Source organism: Pinus tabuliformis, chromosome 2_1 (assembly GCF_031772625.1).
Source record: "Pinus tabuliformis cultivar Carrire ecotype Pingquan chromosome 2_1, CPIR1, whole genome shotgun sequence".
In the NCBI taxonomy this organism is placed as follows: Eukaryota; Viridiplantae; Streptophyta; class Pinopsida; order Pinales; family Pinaceae; genus Pinus; species Pinus tabuliformis.
The window spans coordinates 980,744,886-980,761,057 of NC_142299.1; positions in this window are offsets into that span (position 1 = coordinate 980,744,886).

Here is a 16,172-nt window from a genome sequence, read left to right on the forward strand (position 1 = left end):
CCCAAATTCTTTCAAATTGACGCTACTGATCACAGTTCATCTGAGGAAGCCCCACCCTTTGAGGGACTAGAGGAGGAAGATGAGGACAACCAACAGGACAATGAGCTCCCAGATACTCTAGAAGAACCAGTTATCTCGCTCCATGCTTTGGCAGGCATTTCTTCTCCCCAAACTCTCAAAATCAGAGGTTTTATTAAACATCGCCCTGTAGTAGTATTGATTGATAGTGGTAGCACACATAACTTTATCCATCAGAGAGTTGCAGAAGCTGTGCATTATTTTGTCAAAGCAGTCTCTAATTTCCAGGTCTAGATTGCTGATGGGGGGACAATGAAATGTGAAGGCCGTTGTGAAAATATCAAACTTCAGATGGGAGATTACCACCTAAAGACCCACATGTTTTCCATCAACATGGGTGGGTGTGACATTGTCTTGGGTGTTGAATGGCTCTGCACACTCGGCCCAATCACAATGGATTTCCAGGAGTTATATATGAGCTTTAAGCAAAAGGACCACATGCATACCCTCCATGGACTCCGGGCAAGTACTCCTTCTATCATCAACTTGCATCGAATGGAAAAGTTGTTAAAAAAGGGCCACCATGGAGTTATCGCCCAATTTAATGCCATCCAGGCCTTCGAGCCCATTACTCTTCATATTCATCCTGAGATGCAACAGGTCTTAAATAGCCACCCGCAGGTCTTTGACAAACCTCATGAGCTTCCACCCTCTAGAGGGGAACATGATCATAGCATCACTTTGGTCCCAGGGGCACAACCACTGAATGTGCACCCATATAGATACCCTTTCGCCCAAAAGAATGAAATTGAAAAAATCATCAAGGAACTCCTGGAAGCCAGTGTCATTCGTCCTAGCATCAATCCTTATTCATCACCTGTGGTCATGGTGCTCAAGAAAGATGGGGAATGGCGCATGTGTCCAGACTTCAGGGCCCTCAACAAGCTTACGGTCAAAGATAAATTCCCCATCCCGGTTGTTGATGATTTGCTAGATGAACTAAATGGGGCTCAATTCTTTACTAAGCTAGATCTTCGCTCGGGCTATCACCAAATACACATGAAAGAAGTAGACATTCTGAAGACTGCTTTCCGAACTCATGAAGGCCATTATGAATTCCTGGTCATGCCATTTGGTCTCTGTAATGCCCCATCCACTTTTCAGAGCCTCATGAATCACCTGCTCAAACCATATCTCAGAAAATTTGTCCTTGTTTTCTTTGATGACATTCTCATCTATAGCCTCACTTTAGAAAAACATCTTCAACTTGTAGACCTGCTCTTGCAACTGCTCCGGAAGCATAAATTATTTATCAAGTTGTCCAAGTGCTCTTTTGGCATGAAAGAAGTCGAGTATTTGGGCCACATTATGGGGCGTGAAGGTGTCAAGGTGGATCCCAAAAAGATCTAGGCAATGCAGGATTGGCCCCAACCAAAGACCTTGAAGAGTTTGAGAGGATTTTTGGGTCTCACCGGCTACTATCGCAAATTTTTCCACAATTATGGCCACATTGCTAGACCCCTCACTCATCTTCTCAAGAAAAATTCATTCCTTTGGACTGATGAAGCACAACAGGCGTTTATAGCTCTCAAACAAACCATGTGTTCCACTCCCGTATTGGCACTACCCGACTTCACCAAGTCTTTTGTGATTGAACGTGATGCTTCAGGTATGGGTATTGGGGTTGTCTTAATGCAGGAAGGCCGACCCTTGGCCTTCACCAGCCAACAACTAAGTGGGAAAAATTTCGGACAATCTACCTATGAGAAGGAGATGATGGCCATCTTACATGCAGTGGATACCTAGTGACCATACTTATTGGGGCGACATTTCCAAATCCGCACAGACCATCAAAGCCTTAAATATTTTTTGGAGCAACGGTTATCCTCGCCACAACAAAACAAATGGCTAGCCAAAATTTTGGGATATGATTATGAGATAATTTACAAGAAAGGGCGCGAAAATGTTGTAGTGGATGCTTTCTCACATCAATTTGAGGAGGACAACACCCTTCTAGTAATCTCTATTCCCATTCCAGATTGGATTGAAGAAGCTCGCAAGGAATTGTTTTCACATCCTTCGCTCTCCCAAATTATTAATAACTTGCGAGTAGATCCTACTTCCACAGCGGGCTACTCTTGGAAGGATGAGATTCTTCGCTACAAGGACAGAGTAGTGATATCACCGACATCCACCCTCAAAATGCACATTTTGGCAGAGTTGCACTCATCTCCCACTGCAGGCCATGCAAGCTTTCAGAAGACTTATGCTCGCACTCGTTGTTCCTTCTTTTGGACAGGCATGAAAATAGACATTCTTACTTTTGTAGCTGAATGTGATGTGTGTTAGCGCCACAAAGGAGAAACAGTCAAGTCCCCAGGCACTTTACAACCATTGCCCATCCCTGCCTCAATCTGGATGGATGTTTCTATGGATTTCATTACTGGTCTTCCGAAGTCAGGCAACAAGTCAATCATCATGGTGGTTGTGGACAGACTTTCTAAGTATGCTCATTTTTGCCCCCTACCCCACCCTTTTACACCCACTTTGGTGGCTCAATATTTCATGGACCAAATCTTCAAATTGCATGGCATGCCCACTTCCATTGTGTCTGATCGTGACCCGATCTTCACCAGTAACTTTTGGCAGGAACTTTTCAAGCTACAAGGCACCCAACTACAACTAAGTACTTCCTATCATTGTTGTAGGGAAAAGTATCCGACTCGGATGACCCTATCCCACTCTAAGGGTGACAGTTCCTTAGCAACAACTGTAAAACAAACTACTTAAGGTTTACTTCTTTATGAAAGCAAAAGAGAATGGAGAAAGCACTAACCGTTGCCTTGCGCTTAATGTCGAATCCAAACTCTTCTCTTTGGCCGCTTGCTCCTAGCTCTTTGTTCTTCTGCTCGCCCAGCTACGATGAGATCCTGCAAAATAACAAAGAAGGAAACTACAAGAGGCATGCAATCATAACTGGTTCATGGATTAGTGTAAACCAAACATGCAATCATCACAATATATAATTGAAACAAGAGCACATAGAAGAACCTCAATAGCTTTTATTAATGAAGAAATAAAGGTTCTGAGAGTATTACAACCATTGAAGGCTCCAACCCAGCAACAACTCCCAGCAGAAAGAATTGCTCTTCTTCACCTCTCTCAAACAATCACCCAATAACTCAATAGTGAAACCAACAGCATATCATTACTTTGCACAAAATTCCAGCCTCCTGAGCTCATAGGAGAGAGCTCAATATATAGATGAATTGAGAAAGGATGAGTCAGCTTGCAACTGATGTGTAGCTGCCTTGTGTCCTCTCTCTCTTCAGTTAATCTTTAGTTGATCTTCAGTTCTTGAGTCCACTTGGAGAACTTTGCTTCCACTTGGAGAAACAGAGCCTCTGACTCATCACAAGGCGAAATACCTGATCCAAGTGTCATTTTTGGAAGATTCCAAAGCAATGACTCACTGTGCCACTTGTCTCTTCTCGCTCAGCGCAGGTGGCCTTTGTCCCACTTGCTTTGCAACGCAGGTACACCATGGAGCAACTGAGTTTCAGCGCAGAAACCTAGTGGAGCACCTGCTTTGATTTCAGGATTGCTTGTTTTTGAGTGTTTTCAGGTGGAGAACTGATCTGAGAGCTGTTGGTTTGCTGACCTTGTTCCTCTAGGGGTAGGAACATCATGTTTAGGGAACTTTGGATCCCTTGGATTATTGACAATTCATGCTTGTTGCTGTAAGGCACAAAATTGTCTATAACAATCATTCCCAAACTGATGGTCAAACTAAAGCCATCAACAAATGTCTGGAAACCTACCTCGGGTGCTTCACTTCAGAAAAGCAACATCAATGGGTACAGTGGTTACCTTTAGCTGAATGGTGGTATAATACTAACTATCATGCTGCCACCAAGATGACTCCCTATGAAGCAGTTTATGGTCAACTCCCCCCTTCACCTACTTCTTATATCCCGGGATGCTCTAAGGTGCAAGCAGTGGATCAACTCCTATAGAACCGTGCAACCATGCTAGCTCGTCTCAAAGATAATCTCCATCAAGCTCAGAATCGCATGAAGCAACAAGCAGACCAACATCGTTCAAAGTACACATTTCAAGAAGGGGATCAGGTATTCTTGAGGCTGCAACCATACAAGCAAACATCTCTCAAAGACAAGGGTCGTCAGAAATTATCTCCAAAATTCTATGGGCCATATCAGCGCATTGGCGAAGTAGCCTACAAGCTAGCCTTGCCACCCACTGCAAAAATCCATCCCGTCTTTGATGTATCATGCCTCAAGGAAGTGGTGGGGAACAATTGCAAAATTCAAACTAGTCTACTTGAATTGGATGAAGAAGGTTCAATCTCTCTCCAACCTGAATAGGTCCTTGATAAGCGAGAACGACATCTGTGCGGCCGCACGATCAAGGAAGTCCTCGTCAAGTGGAAAGACACCTCTCCTGAAGATGCAACTGGGAACCAACCACTATTCTTCAGCAGCTTCCGCAGCTTCATCCTTGAGAACAAGGCTATTTTTATGGGGGAGGGCATGTTAGGGTCCAACCCTAACCCCCTTATTTATGTAATAGGGTCGAGTCATAGTTATAGTTAGTTAAAGAGTCAATAAAGCTCATATTAATAATTGTAAGTGGTTGACCCGCATTTAAAGAAAGGGACCACAGTTAGTTGCAAACGGGCCATGGTATTAGATAGATGGTATTAAGAGAACCATGGTACTGACCCATGGTATTGCATGTATGAATCCTATATAAAGGATAGAGACTCCCCATTGAGGAACGTCGTGTCTTATTTTGTAATCGAGCCCTGCTCTATTCGAGGTTGCTCCCTCGAAGAGGCAAGTGAACATTGCTTTCATCTCTGAATAATAAATTACATGTTGTTATTTCTTATTTTGTTCTGTGTTCTCAGTTGTCTTTCTTCGTATATTCAGTATTCTGGCATCTTCTCGCAGGTCAAGAGCATAACAAGGGATATCTCTAAGTCTCTTATCAGTGATATGACTTTAAAGCAAATGAATTTTAGGCTAGATATGTGTATTTGTTTGTTTGTTTGTGAAAATTTGGGTTTTTAGGATTTGTTGAACTTAGGGTTTGGAGCCACAAGTAGGTCTAGGTTGTGGGAGTGCCGGGGCAAACATAAGAAGGAGCTAAATATCAGAATCCATGGTGTAATTTGAGTATTTGTCAGTGTAGTATAAAGGATATAGTGTGGAAGAAACTAATGAGCATAAATAAACATGATTTCATTAGCTTAGTAAGACAATACACATAACTATGAAAACCAGATAACAAAGCTTGAAAAACAAGACTTTTGAGTATTTTATTGCAAGGCATTCATAGAGAGAAGAGATATAATGTATATAAAGATTTTTAGACCATAAGAAAACAAAAAGAATGAAGTACAAGCACCATGAACTCACTAGGCTAGAGTTCCTTGAAAATAGCTGCAACCTGTCTCTGTATTAGCTGAAAAGAGGATTACATGCAAGCCTCCTTCACAAAAAGTTCCTACCTTCTTCTCTTGAAGTGAAATGATACATAGAGAATCTCCTAGATCACTTGCCCACCTTCAGGAGTCGAATTCCTTGGTGGAGGAACTGACTCCAAGATTCTCTCAACCAACAGGTGAGAGTGAGAAGGTGAAACTCAAACACTTAATGAAGAGTTTGTTTAGGAGTTTGCTTCTTTTATGAGGACTAATAAACATAAAAAACTACCTATGATGTACATTTGTTCATGCCTAAATCACCTAGCCTCGTAAATAGTGCCATTACATAGATAATCTTGACTTTGACTAAGTCAAACTAGAAACTAGAAATTTACAATTTGAAACACAGAAAAGTGTAGAAGCGCAGCGCTGACTTTGAGTTGAGCTTTAGGTGCCTTCCAGGGGTCAAAAAGCATATATGAGAGAACTATCAACTAGCTCTTCAAGTCTGGTTTCTAGAACAGCTTGAATTTATGAATTTGGAGCATGGTAAGACCTTCAAAAATCCATTCTCCCAAGGTCGCTCCAGAAGCACAACACCCGTCAAAAATGGTCCAGAATGCTAGTTTTTTGCCACTTTTTTGCCTTTTTCTCCAAAACTAAGCCACCTTTGCAAAATCTAAGCAAATAGGTTTTTAGAGGATTGCAAGAGCTTTCCAAAAATGTAGACCTTTCCTCAAATGGAGGCCCAAGGAAAAAGCACAGCACCAAGCCGTTGCGCTTCTCGAGCAATTGAATTTCTGAACTTAGACCAAAAATTCTCAAAAAACTCAAAATGCTCAAAATTTTCTCAAAATTGGAGGGAAGGTGTAAAAATATGTTTTTATAGCTTCATCAATGCTTTAGCAAATATCTCCAAGTTTCCCTCATCCTTTTGGTCTTTTTTGGCCTCCTTGAGCTTGTTTTCAAGTTGTTTTACCTTGACATTGGCGATCATGTTTTGAGCTTGGTAGTGGTGCGCCATATGTCTGAGCAACTAATTGTCTCTATTTGCCTTCTCAAAGAGATTCTCCAAGTGTTGATTCACCCTATTAAGCTAATATTCCTTATCTTGATGAACCTCTAGGGAAATCCTATCTTCTAGGTCAAGGTCCTCATTCAGCAGAATTTGTTCTTGCTCCTCTTGCAAAGCTTCCTTGAGGCCTCTTGTTCTTGGTCTTTTCATTTTTCTCTCTCCTTTGATTCTTTAGGCTCACTTGATTTCATGATCTCCTTACCTTTGCCAACTTGCTGCATTAACTTGGATTTTTCCTTTTCTAGGATCAACTCCTTTGCTTTGATTTGACTGTTTTCCTGTTCAAGGAATGATATAACATACTTTTCCATTTCCAAATTGACTATTAGCTCCTTGATTTCTTAGTCCTTATCCCTGATAGTCTGTCTCATGCTTGTGGTCTGATCCTCAGTCTCTCGATCAATTAGCTCAAACTCATGCTCAATTGTGTCTTTATCATTTGTTGTTGATTCCTGCTTTATTGATGAAGAAGGCTTGGCCCCTTTCTCTCTGTGAGAAGAAAACACAAGCCTTTGCCCCTTCTTATACACTTTAGTCACCTCAGGTTTGGGTAGCTGAGTCTTTTCCATGGTTTTTCTAGATGACCCCACCTCCGTTTGTTGTTTTGGCACACTAGGAGACTAAGATGTTGCATTCTTCTCATGTCATTTCAAGGCTACTTCCAAAAAGGCTTCCCAAGCCATACCTTTCTCTGCCAGCTGGTGAAGGAAAATGGTTTTGATAAGACTGTGATGGAACAAGCTTGGGGAGTGCTTTTTGTCCTTTAGTTGTAATTTTTTAAGACATTTTGGAAATGCTCCTGAATAGATAATTACACATGTTGAGTGGCTTTTGAGAGGTGAAATGCATCAGGAAGCGAATATGGTAGACATACAACCAGGAGAATCTACCTTCACAAGTGAAGAAGCTCATGACAGTTTTCATCAAAGGGGTGTATTTCTCCAATAAATATTTGAAAGGCATGAGGTGAGTATGTGCATCTCTGTATGGCGTCCTCAAGAAAGGCTTGTAGTATTCAAGATTTAGGCTCATTCCTTTGAACCAATATTCGCCATCGTTTGGTAACCCAGTTGCAATTGAGATAGAGGCCACTGAGAAACTAGACTCAACACCAACAATGACAGCAGATTCTCCTTTCAGTTGTGTTGCTACCCAATCTGTTAGTTGCTCATGAAATCCCACCTCGCTCACCCTTTTGCAAAATTCCAAGCAGTGGACATCCTCAAAGCATTGTTTGATGAAAGGATAGGAGTTGATTGTGTTGCAGTCTGATGGTTCATATCTAAGGATCTTCCCTCCTTTATGTTGTCTCTTTCTTTCTGGTGAAGATTCTGCCTCCATGATGACACAAATCCCTAGCAGTAGGCAATGAAAACAAGATGTGAGGTGTGAATGGAAATGAAGTGATATGAAGGCGATTCTTTGACAAAATGATGGGAGGGGTCTTGGGAAAGGTGAGAGGACTTTGAAAACTGATGAAAATGAGTGGAGAAATAGTGGAAAGATGATTTGCTTGCAGGTGGAAACAATAAGGTTTATGATGAAACTTGCCCAAAAACCTCTAGGAATGAGCTAGGGTTTTGCTTTTTGAGTGTTTAAACTTTGTTTTGAGGTGGGTAAAATGGTTAAAATGGCTCATTGAACATGTATGCAGGTGTAGGATATCATTTTACATGTTTTAGAAATCAAAAATCATGATGGCCATTTTGACCCTAACATTTCCCATGCAAATTTTGCTACAAACCCTAACTTGAAGAACCATTGACATGAGATGGAATTGGAAAAGCAAAAGATGGAGGATGATGATGTACTTATGTGTTCCTTAGCTTAGAAGTCAGTAAAATCAAGCTTGCAAGTGAAAAAATGAAGTTTGGGAGAGTTTTGAAGGGTTTCGGGGTACTTTGTCTTGCGTGCAGCACAATGTTCTGAATGCGCAACACTGTTCTTCTAAGCATAGCGCCGGTCTCCTAAGCGTAGCGTAGTGCTTCTATGTGCATCGCTTGCAATTTTTTGCTAATTTCTCCTAGGAAAATGACTTTTTTGCTTTTTTGGACGAGATAGCTTGATAACAAAGAGTGAATAGGATGTGAATGAAGGAGTTTGGGGGATTTTGAGTTTATATAGGGAAAGTTTCTTCACTTTTTCAAAAAGAAATGGGACCCACCCTCCTTTAGAAATTGATTTTCACTTTATGAAAACAGAGTTACCTTTACCATTGCAAACCTGAGATGTCCTTTACTTTCCTGAGTGCTGGAGCTTCTTTTTCTGGAACTTTTGGAACATGAGAGTATGAGGAGTGTGTGAAAAATCAAGATCAACTCCCCAAAAGTTGCTTTGTCATGTTTTACTCACTGTTGGTTTTATTCATGAAAATGATGGACCTTGGAAACCCTAGTGACCTAATGGATGACTTGAGACCTAATGGAATGATGATGATGACTAACCCATTTTATTGTGACACCTTCATAAAGTGTGATAGGTGACCAACATGAGTGAATTTCCAAAGAATGACTTCATCTTTAGACTGACCAAACAATGACCAAATTTGTTGAGTTAACCTAGTAGCAGAAAAAATTTGATTTTGAAAGTCTGGACAAACATAGTAAAAGAATATCTGATCCATGTGACAGGCTAACAAGACTAACACTAACATTAGCTCCAACTGGGGATGGCATCTCCTTGGAGGTGTAAAGAACACCGTAGACCAAGTAGCCTTATTCATTGGGCAATGGAATCAACATGCATAAAAACTGACTTTTGACTTAAGACTGACTGACCTTTCGATGTGACAGAAAAACTGAAAAATAAAAAGTGAAAATAGTGATGACTCGAAGAACCTTAGGGCCTTCACTTCGGGCTTCAAACTCCTATGGCAGCTATCTAAATGCTAGAAGTAAAGTACAAACCAATATGTACAATGATGATGAATTTTCAGCACTTTTTAGACATAGTAGTGCTTGAGAAGCCTACCATTGGTCGCCCCTCCCGAACAATCTCTTCCATCCATTTCTTCCAACAAGAAAGAATTCTTTCCTATGAAGGCAAAAATTCAGTAGGGCCCCTTCCATGAGTTTTCAAACTTACCATGTTTGACTTTGTCTTCATTTCTAATAGCCCACCGAAGAACCACATCTCCCATATTGAAATTTTCTTCCTTGGTTTTGCAGTCATAAATCTTCTTAATCTTTTCCTGGAGTTTAGATGTGTTCTGAAAAACTTCTTCTCTTGTCTGTTGTAAATGAATCATCTGATTTATCCTCCTTTGTATGTCATTAGTTTCACTATCCAATTCCTGTAGAATTTTCATTACTGGGACACAAGAGATGAAGGAAATATTGTATCAACTCCATATACCAGCTGAAAAGGAGACATACCTATTGATTTTTTGGTGTTGACCCTGTCCGCCCACAAGGCATTGATGAGTTTTTTATGCCAATTCTTCTTGTTTACCTCCAGGACCTTCTTGATGATGTTAACCAAGGATTTAATGGAAGATTCGGAAGACCATTCCCTTGCGGATGATAAGCAGTTGAATGTCCTATCACAATATAATATTTGGCACAGAAGTCCACCATTATTTTTTATTTGAAAGCAGCAGCATTGTCTATAATTATTTTCTATGGGCAGCCAAATCTAGACAAAATATTAGACTCCGGGAATTGAATGATGACAGAATCAGTAGCTTGCCTGGTTGGGATAACTTCAATCCATCTTGTAAAGTAGTCGGTGACTGTTGATATCCATTTATGTTTTGTTGAAGATGAAGGATGAATTTCACCAATGAAATCAAGACCCCATTGCTGGAAAGGAGCTGAAATCAAAATGGGTTGTAGTGGTAATGGCAAAAGTTTCCTCTTTCCTTGAAAAATTTGACATTCATGGCAACTCATGATTGTTTTGTATGCATCGGAAAAGAGGGTGGGCCAATAGAAGCTAGCTCTTAAGATCTTGTTTTTTGTAGTTTTCCAAAAGTGATGACCACCACAATCTCCTTTATGAAAATCCTTCATTATATCTTTAGCTTCATTTTCTACCAAACAATTCAACAGCACACCTCCAAGATCTTTCCAAAATAAAACACCATCTAGAATACAATATTTTGAAGCTTTCAGTTTCAGTGATCTAGCTTTACCTTTGGGGACTTCCGGAGGGGGATTCAAGTGCTGCAAGACATAGACAATGTTGGAATACCAAGGTGAGGACATGAACATATCAGACACCTGCAGGAAAGGATTGTCTTCTTCTTGTTCTTTTGACAGTGCAGCAATCAAATTGATATCTAGTGCATGTAAATTTGATTCAGCCATGAGTTTGGCTAACCCTTGTCCTTTGATGAGCTTTGTAGGCTTTATCTCCAAGTCATACTCCAGCATGGTTGCAATCCACTTTCCTCTTCTACCTTCAGGATCTGTCTGCACAAGAATTTCTTTTATTGCAGTAGTAGGGACATAAGCAATGGTATGAGAATGTAGAATATAAACTCGAAAATCCTTGAGGGATTTTACCAACGCCAATGCCTGCTTCTCAATGATGTTGTATCTCAATGTTGAATCTCTTATAGTGCGACTGAAGAATGCTATAGGTTGCTCATTTTTCTAATCTTTTTTTTGCATTAGGATTGTTGCTAACGTATGCTCAGAAGCAAAAGAAAAGATGATGAAATCTGAAGTACAATCTGGGCCAATCAAAATAGGAGCAATAGATAATGCAAACTTTACAACATGAAATGATTTCTTAGCCTCCAAATATCATTTTACCTCGTTGTCCTTCTTCAAGATGTTTGTCATTTCTTTCAAGTGCTTAACTAGATTAGGAATAAATCTTCTCAAAATATTAATTTTCCCATTGAAATACTAAATCTCTTTCTTGTTCCTAGGGAAGTATAGTTGCTGAATGGCCTCCACTCTTGTAGGATCAATGCGGATTCCATCTTTAGAGATGATGTGTCCTAGTAGCTTACCTTCTTCCATGGTGAACAAGCTCTTCTTTGGGTTAAGTGAGATGCCAAATTTTATGCATTTCTGAAAAACAATCCTTAAGTGATGCAAGTGATCTTCATCAGATTTTGAAAATACTGTAAGATCATCTAGATAGATAACCAGAAATACATCTTTTTCATTTGCAAATGCTATGTCCATAGCCCGTTGAAAAGTAGCTCCTGCATTCTTCAACCCAAAAGGCATCTTGGCATACGTGAATGTACCCCATGGCGTCGTGAACGCTACCTTGAGTTGAGCGTCCTTGTGCACCAGAATTTGATTGTATCCAGAGTATCCATCTAACAGTGACATCCTAGAGGATCCAACCACCCTCTGTAGTATGTGATCCATCTTAGGCAAGGGATAGTTATATTTCAAGGACACTTTATTGAGATTTATGAAATCAATACATAGACGAATTTCCCCTATCTTCTTTCTCACAGGTACTAGATTAGACATCCATTCATAAAACCAAATGGGGACTATTATCCCAAACTTATGAAGTCTATTTACCTCTTTTTCAATCGATGACACCAACTTGGGATTGATTCTCCTCAATTTCTGGCGAAATGGCTTCTGATGAGGCTTAATAGGAATGGTGTGTTGAATGATACTTTTGTCATAAAATTTCAGATCTGAGTAGTCCCAAGCAAATGCATCAACAAATTCCTTCATTAAAGACATATACTTACCCTTTGTTTTAGGAGATAAAGACTTTGATAACTTGACCATTTTAGGATTTTCAACTGTGCCAATGTTTACATCTTCAACTGCCTTTTCTGTAGGAACCATGGTGGGCTTCTTGGTGACATCATCTCTGTCAAATAACTCTTCCGAAGGCACCAAGCCTCTTGGAATGTTGTTCTCCTTGAGCTGTAATACTTCAATGTCAGCTGAGTGGATGTTTGGATCATCAAAGTTGTATGCATCATCAATATGAGAATTTTGAAATTCTCTCTCCAATTGCAGAAAATTGTCTATTTGCTTATCATCACCAAACACTTTCCAGAACCTCATATTATATGGGATAGCTGGGCGATGTTTGACATGGATGGAGTACTTATGATTAGGATGAATAGGGATATTTACCATACTTGATGCAGTGGTGAGTGAGTCAGATATGACATTTTGAGTTCTAGGAATAAGAGATAAAGTATATTCTGAAAAAGTCTTGAGAATATCAAGTACATCATTGTGATAAGCTCTCATTCTTGGGTGCTTGGCCTAGTATTCCCCTTTGACTTGCTTGATCACGAATTCAGAGTCCCCATAAAAAGAAATATTTTTTCTCCCAACTTTTGCAGAATTTTGAGACCAGCGATCAATGCTTCATACTCCACCTCATTATTTGAACATTCAAAAGCTAAGTTGTAAGAGTTCATTCTCACATTTCGAGGGATTTTATTTGACTAATTTAATGGACCATGTATCCAAACACCAATTCCCGCTCCTTCTCTTCCTGATGCACCATCGAACTCCATGGTCCAAAGACCATTTTCTTCATCCGGAAAAAGGATTTACGAAGACTGAATTTTTTGATTTTTAGGATTTTTTTTTTTTTTTGAATAAAGACTAATTCTATTAAGATTAGACAAATATAGTACAATCAAGCTTGCATGCAAGCGAAGCAGAAAAGAAAGGGAGACGAAGGTGAAAGGCTATCCACCTCACTCCATAGAGACAAACAAGGAAAGGGCCATAGAAAACACGGGAATACAAAAAGCTAGAACTAAGCTGATAAATCTACCCTGAGATGGCAGTTACTGCCACACGACATTTTTTGCCTTTTGTCTTGCTCACTTTGACCCATCCAGAGGAGTTTGGCTGAGCCGTGACAAGTTGTAGACTATTCTGCCCCGACGACGGAATATTCTTATCAGATTCTGAGGATGAAGATAAATGAGAACGTTTCTGAGAGATCTGAGAGGCGGAGGGGTTTTCCGTATTGACCAAGGGAGCGTCCAGTGGACTCTCAATATTCTGCCCCTCTACTACAATTTCCTCCTCATCCAAACTAGAGGAATCTGTATCGTCCATAGGAGGGGGAGGCACACATGGATTCCAGCTTTTAGATTTGGGTTTGCGATTCAGATTCTTCTTTTTATCGAGGAACTGGGTACAGGAACTCTGGAGGTGCCCCGTTTGATGACAATGGCAGCAAAGAAAGGTTGTATTCTCGTAATCCAAGGTTTGAGTCCAGTGGAAATCTCCATACTTGAGATTAATCTGATCCGACAGTCCTTTGCTAATATCTATTTCTGCACAAATTCTACCATAGGTGTAGAGTCCATTTTCCTTCCGTGAAGAATCTATAGCCAGGTAGCGTCCTAAGGTGTCTGAAATGGCTAAGAAGACAAAGATATGCCATAGATGTGCCAGAAGATTCGGGAGCCTGAACTAAATGGGAATCTTGGTGATAATAGCTGTAGAAGGGTCGAAGTCTGGAAACCAGGGGGTGAGAAAAAGCCCAGCCGAGCCCCAGAACCAAGGGCCTCCCATTAAGGCCTTCTGGTAATCTTCATTTAAGTCAAAAGCCACAATGAAGAATCCTTTTGAACATAAGTATATCTCACTTTTTTTAGTCCAATTGGTATGGATCCATTGGTATAGATCTGATGTGCAAGGCCAGAGCCCATTAAATCTGCATATGAGTGTGGATTCTGCAAAAAGCTGATAGCGATTGTCAATCCCAGGATGAGAGAGATTGATGGAAGGAATTTCCTCTGATTTGTCTACCAAAAATGGCTTTGGAGCCCCAGATGGTTGGGCTTCTTTCGTAGAGGGCTGCGGTTGGGCAGCGTCTTTTCATACTGCATCTTTATAAGAGAAAGAAGGGGCAGAGGAGGTCTGCCTAAAGGAACCACCTCTTAAATGAAAGGTAGCCACAATAGATGCATCCTTATGAATGCTATAAGAGGAGAGAGGAAGGGGATTCATAAGTTGCTTACCCTTATATAGCAGTCTGAGGTAAGAGGAGGGGATCCCCAGCAGGCGTTTGAGGTTTTGCAAAAGATCCTGCATGAGATCTGTTGCGCATACCCATTGAATTGTCGTTTTGCCCGAGAGATTGACTTGGATCTAAAATGCATGTGTTTTTTCAGGTAGATCTGGCTGGTTCAAGAGAGGAAGCTGCTTCAGATTTGTGCCCATCTGAGGTTGCCGCCTGACGGTTGCCTGCCCACAAATCTAGGTTTTTTAAGGCTTCTTGTTCTTCTGGGCTTCTGATCTGTTGGTTCAACGGCAGATCTGAGCAGCTGACTGCCATCCATGGTCAGGACGCCTGATCCAGATCTGTGCATTGACCCAGAAACCACCAGCCCAGACATCAAATTATTTCGAAAGCCACCCTTCTCGCTCTCCGCTCCATCCTTTTCCTTGCTTTCGCTATCCTCTGGGCGTTCAAGATCGCCCGCACCCTGGTACGCAGTGGGATCACCCGCGTGACGATCGGCCATGGCGGAGGCAAGTTCCTTGCTGCCCTCCTGATCGCTTGGGGTCACGATTCTGATGGGCTGGACGGACGCGACCGAGGGTTTCAGAGTTTGCAGTCCCATGTTCTTATTTTTCCTGGATTTTTAGGATTTTGAGCAGCTATCTCAAAACTTTATGTTTTCTGCACTATTCTTTGAATTTCCTCAATAGGATTTGCAGGCTGCTAATATTCTTCACCAACCTCTTTATCTTCTATTGTAATAGTTTGATGTGTGATGCCCATTACCTTGGGAACTTCTGAAATTTCCACTAGCTGACTTTCATCATCAACACAATTCATATTACTAAACAAAATCAAAGAGTCAAGATCAATATGAACAACATGTATAGGATGATTGGCTGGCTTCTCCTTACTGTTGATCATAAATTTCATCTTCTTTTATCTATAAAGCTTCCGGATCTGTCCAAAAACAGGGATAGTGGCGTATGAAAAGTCAAGCTACAGAGTGCCCTTTAATTTTTCTCCCCAAGACCTTGAAAGCAACATTCCAAACCTAGGAGGAATATCAACAACAATGACATCCATGAGTACATGTTTGGCTAGGATTTGGTCCAAGGACACTACCAAGTCTTTAATAAGGCCAAGGCATTTCACTCTTCCAGAATCAAAGGAATAAATATCATGGTAAGGTCGGGTGATACTCAATCCTAGTTTATCCATGATGGATTTAGGCATCAGATTATTGGAGGTGCCATAATCTAACATAGCATTATGAAGGATAAAATCATGAAGTTTAAGACTCAGATAAAAAGGAGGAATTTCACTATCTTCAAGAGCTCCTTCTAAGGCTGGACCAAAAAGGATTGCTAGCTCATCATCAACCAGATTAACTGTATCAGACATCTTATAAACCTTAAGCATATTTGCAATTTGAAATTTATATTTGTCATTCCTTGCCAATTCGGTGAGGGGAATGGTGATTTTCAATTTAGAAATTTCATTCTCCAAACTAAAAAGATTAGATTGCTTATCTACCTCTTTTGAATCGATGTCCTTCCTTTCTGTTTGGCCTTTAGCTTGAGGTTCCTTCCTTTGACTTTCAGTTTGTAGTTTTTCATCTTTCCTCACATTTTTAGTGGAGGCTTCATTTGTTCTATCTCGATTCAGTATGACAATGTCCTTGTCTTTATTCTGGCCTGCAGGAGTGGTTTCTTTGCT